At 47.4% G+C, this 10666-nt stretch overlaps 1 protein-coding gene across 11 annotated transcripts in view; it reads right to left on the bottom strand.

The window, feature by feature from the left end:
- Positions 1-10666, bottom strand: part of DGLUCY (D-glutamate cyclase) — a 166463-nt gene that overhangs the window by 77319 nt on the left and 78478 nt on the right. For 3 of the 11 annotated variants that reach the window (XM_025391191.1, XM_025391196.1, XM_025391197.1), the window contains exons 2-3: positions 4787-4879; positions 2214-2302 (exon numbers count right to left, since the gene is read on the bottom strand). The exons of 6 other annotated variants lie outside the window; for them this stretch is intronic. The gene's annotated coding sequence lies outside the window, so the exon portion shown is untranslated. Of the gene's footprint in view, positions 1-1230; positions 1509-2213; positions 2303-4786; positions 4880-10666 lie in introns of all 11 variants that reach the window. 2 more of the 11 variants (XM_025391187.1, XM_025391192.1) reach the window with 2 other exon arrangements.

Genomic DNA, 10666 nt, shown 5'->3' with positions numbered 1-10666 from the left:
CAGCCTCCAGAGTAGCTGGGAGTACAGGTGCCCACCAGCATGCCTGGCTAATTTTTGCACTTTTAGTAGAGACAGGGTTTCCCCATATTGGCCAGGCTGGTCTCAAACTCCTGACCTTGTGATACGCCCGCCTTGGCCTCCCAAAGCGCTGGGATTATAGGTGTGAGTCATCGCGCCCAGCCCAAACATCAGCTTTATGACTCCAAAAATTTGAGAATATGTCTGCCCAGCATAACTGTGAATGTCCATTCTTAGAGAGTTCTAGAATATTTGAGAGCCTCAGTCTTCAAAGTAAATCTGCTTTTAGTTACTTAGCCAAATAAAGCAACCCAACCAAGTGGCAAAAGTCCAAGGTATGACTCCTTTGGGCAAGAAAGGCCAACCCTTCTGTTTCACAGTTTGCTTGGCCTGTAAAACTAGAGCACACGTGTTTGCTTATTTAATACAGGGTTTCTGCAACGGGTCCATCAGGCCAAATTCCTGTAACCACAAAATATGATGCACGAAATCTACATGCAGGTTGAGTGTATGATACTGCCAACAGTAAACGCTGAGTCATCGGTTTTGTGGTTAGTCCTAACGATAAACCAGGCAATTCCTTTAATATTTAGCTACTTCTTGCACTGCACAGCTCAACCAATGGCCTGACTCACAAGCCTACTTCAAGGTCACCATGAGTACCACTCCCTGGTTGGAGAGACTGGGGTCTCCACACATCTCCATCACTGGAGAGAACTTGCCAGAGTGATAATGACCTAGAGATACCACCTGCATACACAGAAAACAACAGCAAAGTACGCCAACTCTTTGGGCCTCAGTTTCTTTATTTTTTTTTAAATTGAGATGGAGTTTTGCTCTTGTTGCCCAGGCTGGGGTGCAATTGCGCGATCTCGGCTCATGGCAACCTCCGCCTCCCGGGTTCAAGTGATTCTCCTGCCTCAGCCTCCTGAGCAGCTGGGATTACAGGCATGCAACACCACGCCTGGCTAATTTTGTATTTTTAGTAGAGACGGGGTTTCTCCACGTTGGTCAGGCTGATTTCAAACTCCGCACCTCAGGTGATCCACCTGCCTTGGCCTCCCAAAATTCTGGGATTACAGGCATGAGCCACCACACCTGGCCTTTTCTTTTTTTGAGACAGGATCTCACTCTGTTGCCCAGGCTGGAGTGTGGTGGCACAATCACGGCTTACTGCAGCCTTGACCTCCTGGGATCAAGTGATCCTCTCACCTCAGCTTCTTCAGTAGCTGCTACTACAGGTACACTGCACCACACCTGGTTAACTTTTGTATTTTTTGGTAGAGACAGAGTTTCACCATCTTGCCCAAGGCTGGTCTTGAACTCTTCAGCTCAAGCGATCCTCCTGCCTCGGCCTCCCAAAGTGCTGGGTTTACAGGCGTGAGCCACTATGCCCGGCAAGGGCTTCAGTTTCTTCATATCAAATGCCACACATGTGGGACAGACATTTTGTTAGCACCTTCTGGTTCTATCATTTTCATAATCTATAACTAAACAATAATTTATGAATTAATGATGTTACTGATTTTTAAGTTTCTGGTTTTTAAAATAAGTTCCTAGCCAGGCACAGTGGCTCATGCCTATAATCCCAGCATTTTGGAAGGCCAAGGTGGGTGGATCACCTGAGCTCAGGAGTTTGAGACCAGCCTGGGCAAAATGGTGACACCCTGTCTTTACTAAAATTACAAAAACATAGCCAGACATGGTGGTACACACCTGTGGTCCCACGCTGAGGTAGGAGTATCACTTGAACCTTGAGGGTGCAGGTTGCAGTGAGCCGAGATGGAGCCACTGCACTCCGGCCTGGGTGACAGAGAGAGACCCTGTCTCAGGAAAAAATAAATAAATCCTTTGTTAGAGATGTGTGTTTCTTTCTTTTTTGAGACAGAGATTTACTCTGCCATCCAGGCTGGACTGTAGTGGTGTGATCTTGGCTCACTGTAACCTCCACCTCCTGGATTCAAGCGATTCTCCCGCCTCACCCTCCCAAGTAGCTGGGATTACAGGTGCGTGCCACCGCACCTGGCTAATTTTTGTATTTTTAGTAGAAATGGGGTTTCACTATGTTTGCCAGGCTGTCTTGAACCGCTGACCTTAAGTGATCCGCCCGCCTCAGCCTCCCAAAGTGCTGGGACTACAGGCTCACGTGAGCCACTGTGCCCCATGTATGTTTCTTTCATCGAGAATAAAATTACCTTCAGTTGGTTGGTGCTTAAAATTACTGATCTCCGAATCACACATTGGTCCAGAATTACACTTGCCCTGCTCTGAAGAAGAATGCCACCTGAGAGCACAAATGTATAGAAAGAAATGTACATAATAAAGCTATCACAGAAACAGATATGATGGGACAGATATAATAACAGATGCCCTTTAAACTTGATCCTCTCATGCTAGGTCTAAAATAAAAGAGTTAGATTTAGTGTGTATATATATGGTTACATTTCAGAAGACATGAAATTGGTCTAAATCTAAATAAAAATGAGCTAAGCTCTGCCTAGGTTAATTTACATTCATCTATCAACAGCCTTGCAGAAATGGTTATGTAAGTGCTACGGGATGGTTCCAGCACTTGTTTCAAAGGGTCTTTCAGTCCATTCAAGCTGCATCCAAAAATAGTTGAGGCTGGGCCCTATTCTTTACTGCCTGCGGCTTCACAAACTGAAAACCACCATATCAGACATGGTTATGCCCTACCGTGCTCGGCTTTCTGGGTTAGATCCTCTGAGATTTCATTTTATGAGTATTCCTGATTACCAAATGTTCAGAACTCAGCTCCTGCCCCACAAATTCTTTATGACCCATTGCATAAAACCAGTGACAGTGCCACATCCAGGCAGGATGAGGACCATGCACTCCTAACTATGGAGACGGGAATGCTGGCAGTGTTACTTTTGAGGTCACTGTTGGCCAAGATAATTGCTTCACTAGGCAAAGGCAAACCTTCTTAAGTGAGTTTCCTGGGAGGACTCAGAGAGAAAGGCCATAGGTGCTCCAGGAGGGAGGATGCACCATCAGGGACCTCGGACAATCACAGCGAGACAGTGAGAAGCCTCCGGGGACCTCTCTCCAGGGGCCTTCTTCCCCGGCCGTGCAGCTGACAGGCCCCAGGAAGCAGAGTCCCTGGGCTCTCCCTGGCAGCTCTCGGTGCATTTCCAGGGGAACAGCTTAGCAGCCCCGTGCTGGGTGGTGCGCTCCATCTATTTCTATGGTACCTATCACCATGGTACCTACTTGCTCTGAAAAACACAGCTAAAAACAGAACATAAAGAAAAGGAGCACAGTCCGCTTCCCTGCAGTCACCTTCTGCAGCTGTTGTTATGCCTCATGATTGCTCTCACGGGCCTCTTCCATCCTGAGTTTCCATGTTTTTGTTGTATGTGACCTTCAAAAACAAGAGGCTTACTATCCGCATCAGCCTTGTCTTGGGGACAATGTGACCTGAGGCTTCAAAAGTGTCCCACTCGCCTTGCTGCAGGCGTACATTCCTCTGGGGCACACATTCACCTGGGAAGCAGCTCCTCCCAGGGCTTGCCCAGAGCCCCATATCAGATGTTCTTGGGAAAGGGGAAGAAGTGGGGATGGAGGATGACCGTGACGTTAGTGGGCATAGATGCCCCGAGGAAGGACCTGCGCTTATTCCAACAAAGAGGATCCTAAGCTTTCTTAGGAACATGCTGGAAATTGTGCTCAGGGAAAGATCCACAAGGCCAGATCACTTCTCCAGAGGTTTTCTTTAACTCAACAATTATCCTTCACAGCAGTGCTCAGCCCAGCCACTGTAGTCAGACAGAACTTGAGTTCAAATCCCAACTCAGCCACCTGCCAGCCATGTGAGATGAGTGGGCAACCTCTCGAAGGTTAAATTTACTCATTTTTAAAATGGAGCATGGGCCAGGCATGGTGGGACACGCCTTAATTCCAGCACTTTAGGAGGCTGAGGAGGGTGGATGGCTTGAGCTCAGGAGTTTGAGACAAGCCTGAGCAACATGGTGAGACCCTGTCTCTACAAAAAAATACAAAAATTAGCCAGGCATGGTGGTGCATAGCTGTGGTCCCAGCTACTCGGGAGACTGATGCAGAAGGATTGCTTGAGCCTTAGAGGTCAAGGCTGCAGTGAGCCATTATCACGTCACTGCACTCCAGCCTGGGCAACAGGGTGAGAGCCTGTCTCCAAAAATAAAAAAGAAAATGAAAGAGAGAAAAGGAAATGGGGATGAGTGTATAGACCTTATAGGGACAAGCCCCTTGCTGTGACCTCGGCCTCCATGGTCATTCCTTGACTTTCCCATCCATAAAATGGGGAGGATAATGGCACCTGCTTCAAAGCAGCTTTGGGATGGTTCCAGGAGATGATATATATATAAAGTGCTGTAGAGCACCTGGTACATTGCAAGTGCTCAGTAACTGCTGGAGATGCAGGTGTGAGGAGGAAGAGGGGGACGGTGGTGACAGTTGGGACAAGGATGCTCTGTGGGTACCATTTGTGTCAACTGTGTCTTGGTTCTCCTAGGTGTGACTTCCTGTCCTCAGTCCTGGTGGAGCAAGTACAAACGGGGCCTCAACTCATGAGTGGACCCCTCTCTCCAGAATCCCAGATGCATTCATCAGTGTCCCTGGGCATAGTGGATGTAGCTGAGGATAAGCTGAGGCTGCCTGAGGCTGTGAGGTGAGTACACCATGCAAAAGGGTGATCAGCCCAGGTGCTTGATGTGATACACGGGACAAAGGAATTCTCATGTCCTGGAGAAAACCCCAATGTGGTTACCTGCTTGTCAGCTTTAGTGTCAACAGCCCTGAGGACTCAAGTCCCCTTTTGACAGAGTGGCTTTGGACAAGTCACTTCCCTTTCCTTCTCCATCTGTGAAATGGGGCAAAGAGGGAGGTTGGGAGCATTAAAAGAGAAAATGTAGGAAAAGCCTCCAGCCCAGAGTCAGCACATAGTGGGCTCTCAGCAGCTGTGGCCTCCCTTCTTTTCTAACCCCCGACACTGAACATTTTAAGGCTGAGTAAATACTCCATTTAATGAATAAAGGATTAGGTTCCACAATAGGAGGAAACAGGCTTATTTCCTGAATTTGCTAGTAATCCGGTAAATGCTGCACTAAAACTCCCAGACTCACACAAAGCCTGAGGCCCCGCAGGCTCCCCACAAGGCCCCTTCCAGCACCCCCAGCTCCCTCCCAAATGCTCCATTTCTCACAACTCACTTTCAAGAACAAAGAACGCTCTGCTCTAGCCAAACAAATCTGTGGGCTACAATCATATACTGCTTGTGCCTTCCTGCCTTTTTATTTCACAAAAGGAACTTTCCTGTTGTGATCATTGTGGCTGTCTCCTTGACAAACCCCACTTCCCACGAGAGCTCCCAATTTTCATTTGAGGGTCCACGTGCTTCCAAGGACAGAGCATGCCACGTAAGCTAAGCCAATCAGCTCATTCCATTCCCCCAGCAGGCAGGGATTGATTCCTGAGATCTAAGCTGGTCCAATCAGAATGACTCCCATGACTCCCTTTTTTTGATATGCAGTCTCGCTCTGTTGCTAAGACTGGAGTGCAGTAGTGCCATCTTGGCTCATTGCAACCTCTGCCTCCCAGGTTCAAGCAATTCTCTTGTCTCAGCCTCCTGAGTAGCTGGGACTACAGGTGCCCGCCACCATGCCCGGCTAATTTTTGTATCTTTAGTAGAGACAAGGTTTCACCATATATGTCAGGCCGGTCTCAAACTCCTGACCTTAGGTGATCCACCCGCCTCAGCCTTCCAAAGTCCTGGGAGCCACTGCACCCGGCCCTGCTCTTCCTGTTTTGAACATTTATATAGGTACTTGATAAACCTTTGTTACCAAATGGCCAATAGAATCTCCTGAAACCAGAAACACCCTGTCCCAGGGACCCTCCCACCCCAGCTGCGCAGTCTGAAAAGTACCAGGCTCTGGGCTGAATGCTTGACATATATCATCTCATTTTCAGAAAATGGCTCACTGCATTTATGTTATTCTTGGACCCCAAGGGCTGGTGGCTTTTCTCCAAGGTTTGTGAGTGGAGCCTGTTTGGATTGGAAGAGATCTTATACAGAAGAACTAACGCAGAGAGCGGTGGCCCTTCATGGTGGCACAGAGCTGGACGGAAAGGGTAAGGCCTTTAGGTTTAATTCTTGACTCTACTTATTACGTGGATGATCTTGGGCAAATTACTTTGCATATTTGTGTCTCCGTTTTTTCATGTGGCAAATGAAGATGGAATTCCAACCCCTCTCTGGGTTGTTGGAAGATTAAATCATGTTAGTCAAATACCCAGCACAATGCCTGGCATAGTCTTGCTCTTTTTCTACTGTATTTCTCCTCTGCTGAACACTGACCAGTGGCTGGGCCCTCACAGGTATATGTCCCCCCATTCTCGGTGGATGACCATCAACCCTACCCAGGAGCTGAAGGCTGATATAAAGGTTCAAGAAAACATTGGCCACCAGGTGGGAAGAAGTTTCCATCCCATTCCTTGCCAAACATAGATTTGGTGTCAGAAAGGCAGAGCGTGTGGAGAAACGGTTGTAGCCCAGGCCACTTGTTTCATTGCAAATCTACTGCATTTAGATTACACCTAAGCCTTCGTCCTCTTGTCTCTGCTCAGCAAAACATGAACACTTCCAGATCTGACAGCCTGATCACCAAGTCTGATTAAAGAAAGAGAAGGAGGGCCGGGCGCGGTGGCTCAAGCCTGTAATCCCAGCACTTTGGGAGGCCGAGACGGGCGGATCATGAGGTCAGGAGATCGAGACCATCCTGGTTAACACGGTGAAACCCCGTCTCTACTAAAAAATACAAAAAAACCCTAGCCGGGCGAGGTGGCAGGCGCCTGTGGTCCCAGCTACTCGGGAGGCTGAGGCAGGAGAATGGCGTAAACCCGGCAGGCGGAGCTTGCAGTGAGCTGAGATCCGGCCATTGCACTCCAGCCTGGGTGACAGAGCGAGACTCCGCCTCAAAAAAAAAAAAGAAAGAGAAGGAGATTTGCCTGGTGGCCTGGCATGCGGTTTCAATTAAGATGCAAAACTGTTCCTTAGAACTGCCAAAACTGCCATTAGATCCTTTCTTTTTTTTTTTTTTTGAGAGGGCGTCTCGCTGTGTCACCCAGGCTGGAGTGCAGTAGTGCGATCTTGGCTCACTGCAACTTCCGCCTCTCGGTTTCAAGTGATTCTCCTGCCTCAGCCTCCTGAATAGTTGGGACTATAGGCATGCACCACCATGTTGGCTAATTTGTGTGTGTGTGTGTGTGTGTGTGTGTGGTTTTTTTTCAGTAGAGATGGGGTTTCACCATGTTGCCCAGGTTGGTCTCGAACTCAAGACCTCGGGTGATCTGTGTGCCTCAGCCTTCCAAAGTGCTGGGATTACAGGCATGAGCCACCACGCCCAGCTGCAATTAGATTTTTGAGTGTTACCAAATAACCAGTATATGTTTGCTCAGGGGTTTGTCAGCAAAGGGCAATGTTATACCTCTTCAGGCAAATTCATTTGAGGTGCACTTTTCTGGGGCTTAGGTGGGGGCACGGAGCCCTGAGGGACAGGAAGAGATAAGAAATCTTTGCATCTTATTATCCTCTTCTAACTTCCTCTTGTACTCAAAGAAGGAGGGAAAGTCCAGCATTTTGTTCCACTCCAGAATAAGTCTTCTGTTGCTGAAGAGTTTCATCTTTCTACTGGAAGCAGTGCAGTTTCTATTTGCCACAGGCAGTGTTCTCGAAGTGTAGCTCTCCAGGACCCTGGAGTGCTTGTTCAAAATGCAAATATCTGGCTCCATACTATTCCTACTGAATTAGACTCTGCACAAATGATTGTGAACCTTGGGTAGCAATTCAGACAAGTGTCTACTTGGGTAGCAATTCAGACCACAAGTTCTGGAGTCAGATAAATATGGACTGAATGCCAAACTCCAGCTCTACCACCTGTGATCCTTGAGTAGGTTAATTAACCTCTCCGGCCGGGCATGACGGCTCACGCCTCTAATCCCAGCACTTTGGGAGGCTGAGGCAGATGAATCACCTGAGGTTTAAGACCAGCCTGGGCAACATAGTGAAACCTCATCTCTACTAAAAATACAAAAATTAGCCAGGCGTGATGCTGTGCACCTCTAGTCCCAGTTACTGAGGAGCCTGAGGCAGGAGAATCGCTTGAAACTGGGAGGCAGAGGTTGCAGTGGACCGAGATCACGCCACTGTACTCCAGCCTAGGCGACAGAGTGACACTCTATTTCAAAAAAAGAAAAAAGAAAAAGAAAAAGATGGGGCGCAGTGGCTCACGCCTGCAATCCCAGCATTTTGGGAGGCTGAGGTGGGCAGATCACCTGAGGTCAGGAGTTCAAGACCAGCCTGACCAACGTGGTGAAAACCTGTCTGTACTAAAAATACAAAAGTAGTCGGGTGTGGTGGTGCATGCCTGTAATCCCAGCTACTTGTGAGGCTGAGGCAGGAGAACTGCTTGAACCTGGGAGGCGGAGGTTGCGATGAGCCGAGATGGCGCCATTGCACTCCAGCCTAGCGACAGAGTGAGACTCCATCTCAAAAAAAAAAAAAAAAGAAAAAGAAAAAAGAAACGTCTGTGGGTCTCCATTGTATCACCTGTGTGAAGGTAATGCTGAACAGTCCAGGGATATGGAGCTTGTGTGATTGTTCTAAGGATGAAATGAAATAATACTTGTTTAGCAATGTTTGGCACATAGTAAATGTTCAATATATGATAACTCCTCTTTTTATTTTCTTTTTTTTTTTTTTATTTTTTAGATGGAGTCTCGCTGTGTCACCCAGGCTGGAGTGAGGTGGTGCAATCTCAGCTCATGGCAACCTCCGCCTCTTAGGTTCAACCGATTCTCCTGCCTTAGCCTCCCAAGTAGCTGGAGCTACCACGCCCAGGTAATTTTCGTATTTTTAGTAGAGACAGGGATTCGCCATGTTGGCTAGGCTGGTCTTGAACTCCTGGCCTCAAGTGATCCACGTGCCTCAGCCTCCCAAAGTGCTGGGATTACAGGTGTGAGCAACTGTGCCCAGCCTGATAACTATTCTTTTTCTATAACACTTACACTCAAGAAAGTCAGAGCACCCTACAAGAAATAACAGACAAACTCGGCCATCATGACCAGCCTTAAGTACTATCCACTGGTAGAAATTTTCACAAGTCTACAGGTCAGCAATCAGGTCTGAAGGTTTCCTGAGTCTCATGAAATCCTACAGGATTCGTATCTGATCCTCAACAATGGGCCAGCCAGGAGAGGGCAGCAAGAGAGAGCCTGAGTCTAACTGTTGCTGTTCTAATCACAACCTCTAGGTGTTGTGGGCATTTTACTTGGGAATGTCCAGGTTGATACTCATTTCAAAAGATGGCAAATCTGCTGGGTAGAGGTGTGGCAGCACAGATGATGAATGGGTGGTGACTGTTTATGAGGTTCTTGACTTTCATAAATTATTTTGTTTGTTTGTTTGTTTTGGAAATGGAGTCTCACTCTGTCACCCAGGCTGGAGTGCAATGGTGCGATCTAGGCTCACTCCAACCCTCCACCTTACAGGTTCAAGAGATTCTCCCGCCTCAGCCTCTCTAGTAGCTGGGATTACAGGCATGTGACATCATGCCCAGTTAATTTTTGTATTTTAGTAGAGACAGGGTTTCACCATGTTGGCCAGGCTGCTCTTGAACTCCTGACTTTAGGTGATCTGCCTGCCTCAGACTCCCAAAGTGCTGGGATTACAGGCTTAAGCCACCGCACCCGGCCCATAAATTATTTTCTTTAGATAATCACTCAAGCATCACTATATTGTAGGAAACAACAAAATGTCACTGAGATGTGGATTTGGGGAGATAGTTTAAATCAAACTGGCAAACTTTTTTGTAAGGTTTGTAAGCTAAGAATAGGTTTTACATTTTTAGGGGTTGTGAAGAAGGAGAAGTAGGAGGAGGAGGAAAAGGAAGAGGAGAAACAACAATATTGTGAAGGAAAAACAAAAACTTGAACCCTGGTTCACTCTGCCAGAAGGAAGAAAATGAAGCTGAAAGCTGAGTCATGCAAGAATCTGTCTTTCCTTTTGTTCCTAAGAGATAGCTACAGATAAAAGGTTAAAGATCTCTGCAGGTAGCTACTCTGTGTTCACCTTATCTTGCAGAGAGTGCTGACTTACTATTCCTTTACCTGCTCCCTTTCTCTTGCAACATGTGGATTCAGTCATGTGACCACAGCCTCCCTCTTCCCCCTCCATCCTGCTTTTCCCCACTTTAAATCCTGAAATCCTCAAAATCATCTTTGGAGAAAGGCACAGACCCATCTCCTGGGCTTGTCCTTAACCTTGGCAAAATAAACTTCTAAATTGATTGAGACCTGTCTCAGATACTTTTTGGTTTACAGTGTGATGGTTAATTTTATGTGTCACCTTGATTGTATTACAGCGTGCACAGACATTTGGTTAAATTTTGGTTTTTTGAGACAAAGCTTCACTCTGTTGTCCAGGCTGGAGTGCAGTGGCACAATCTCAGCTCACTGTAACCTCTGCCTCCCGAGTTCAAGCTATTCTCCTGCGTTAGCCTCCCAAGTAGCTGGGATTATAGGCACGAGCCACCACATCCAGCTAATTTTTGTACTTTCAGTAGAGACAGGGTTTCACCATGTTGGCCAG

The sequence above is a fragment of the Theropithecus gelada genome, chromosome 7b, assembly GCF_003255815.1.
Source record: "Theropithecus gelada isolate Dixy chromosome 7b, Tgel_1.0, whole genome shotgun sequence".
In the NCBI taxonomy this organism is placed as follows: domain Eukaryota; kingdom Metazoa; phylum Chordata; class Mammalia; order Primates; family Cercopithecidae; genus Theropithecus; species Theropithecus gelada.
This window is presented reverse-complemented; position numbering and strand designations above follow the sequence as displayed.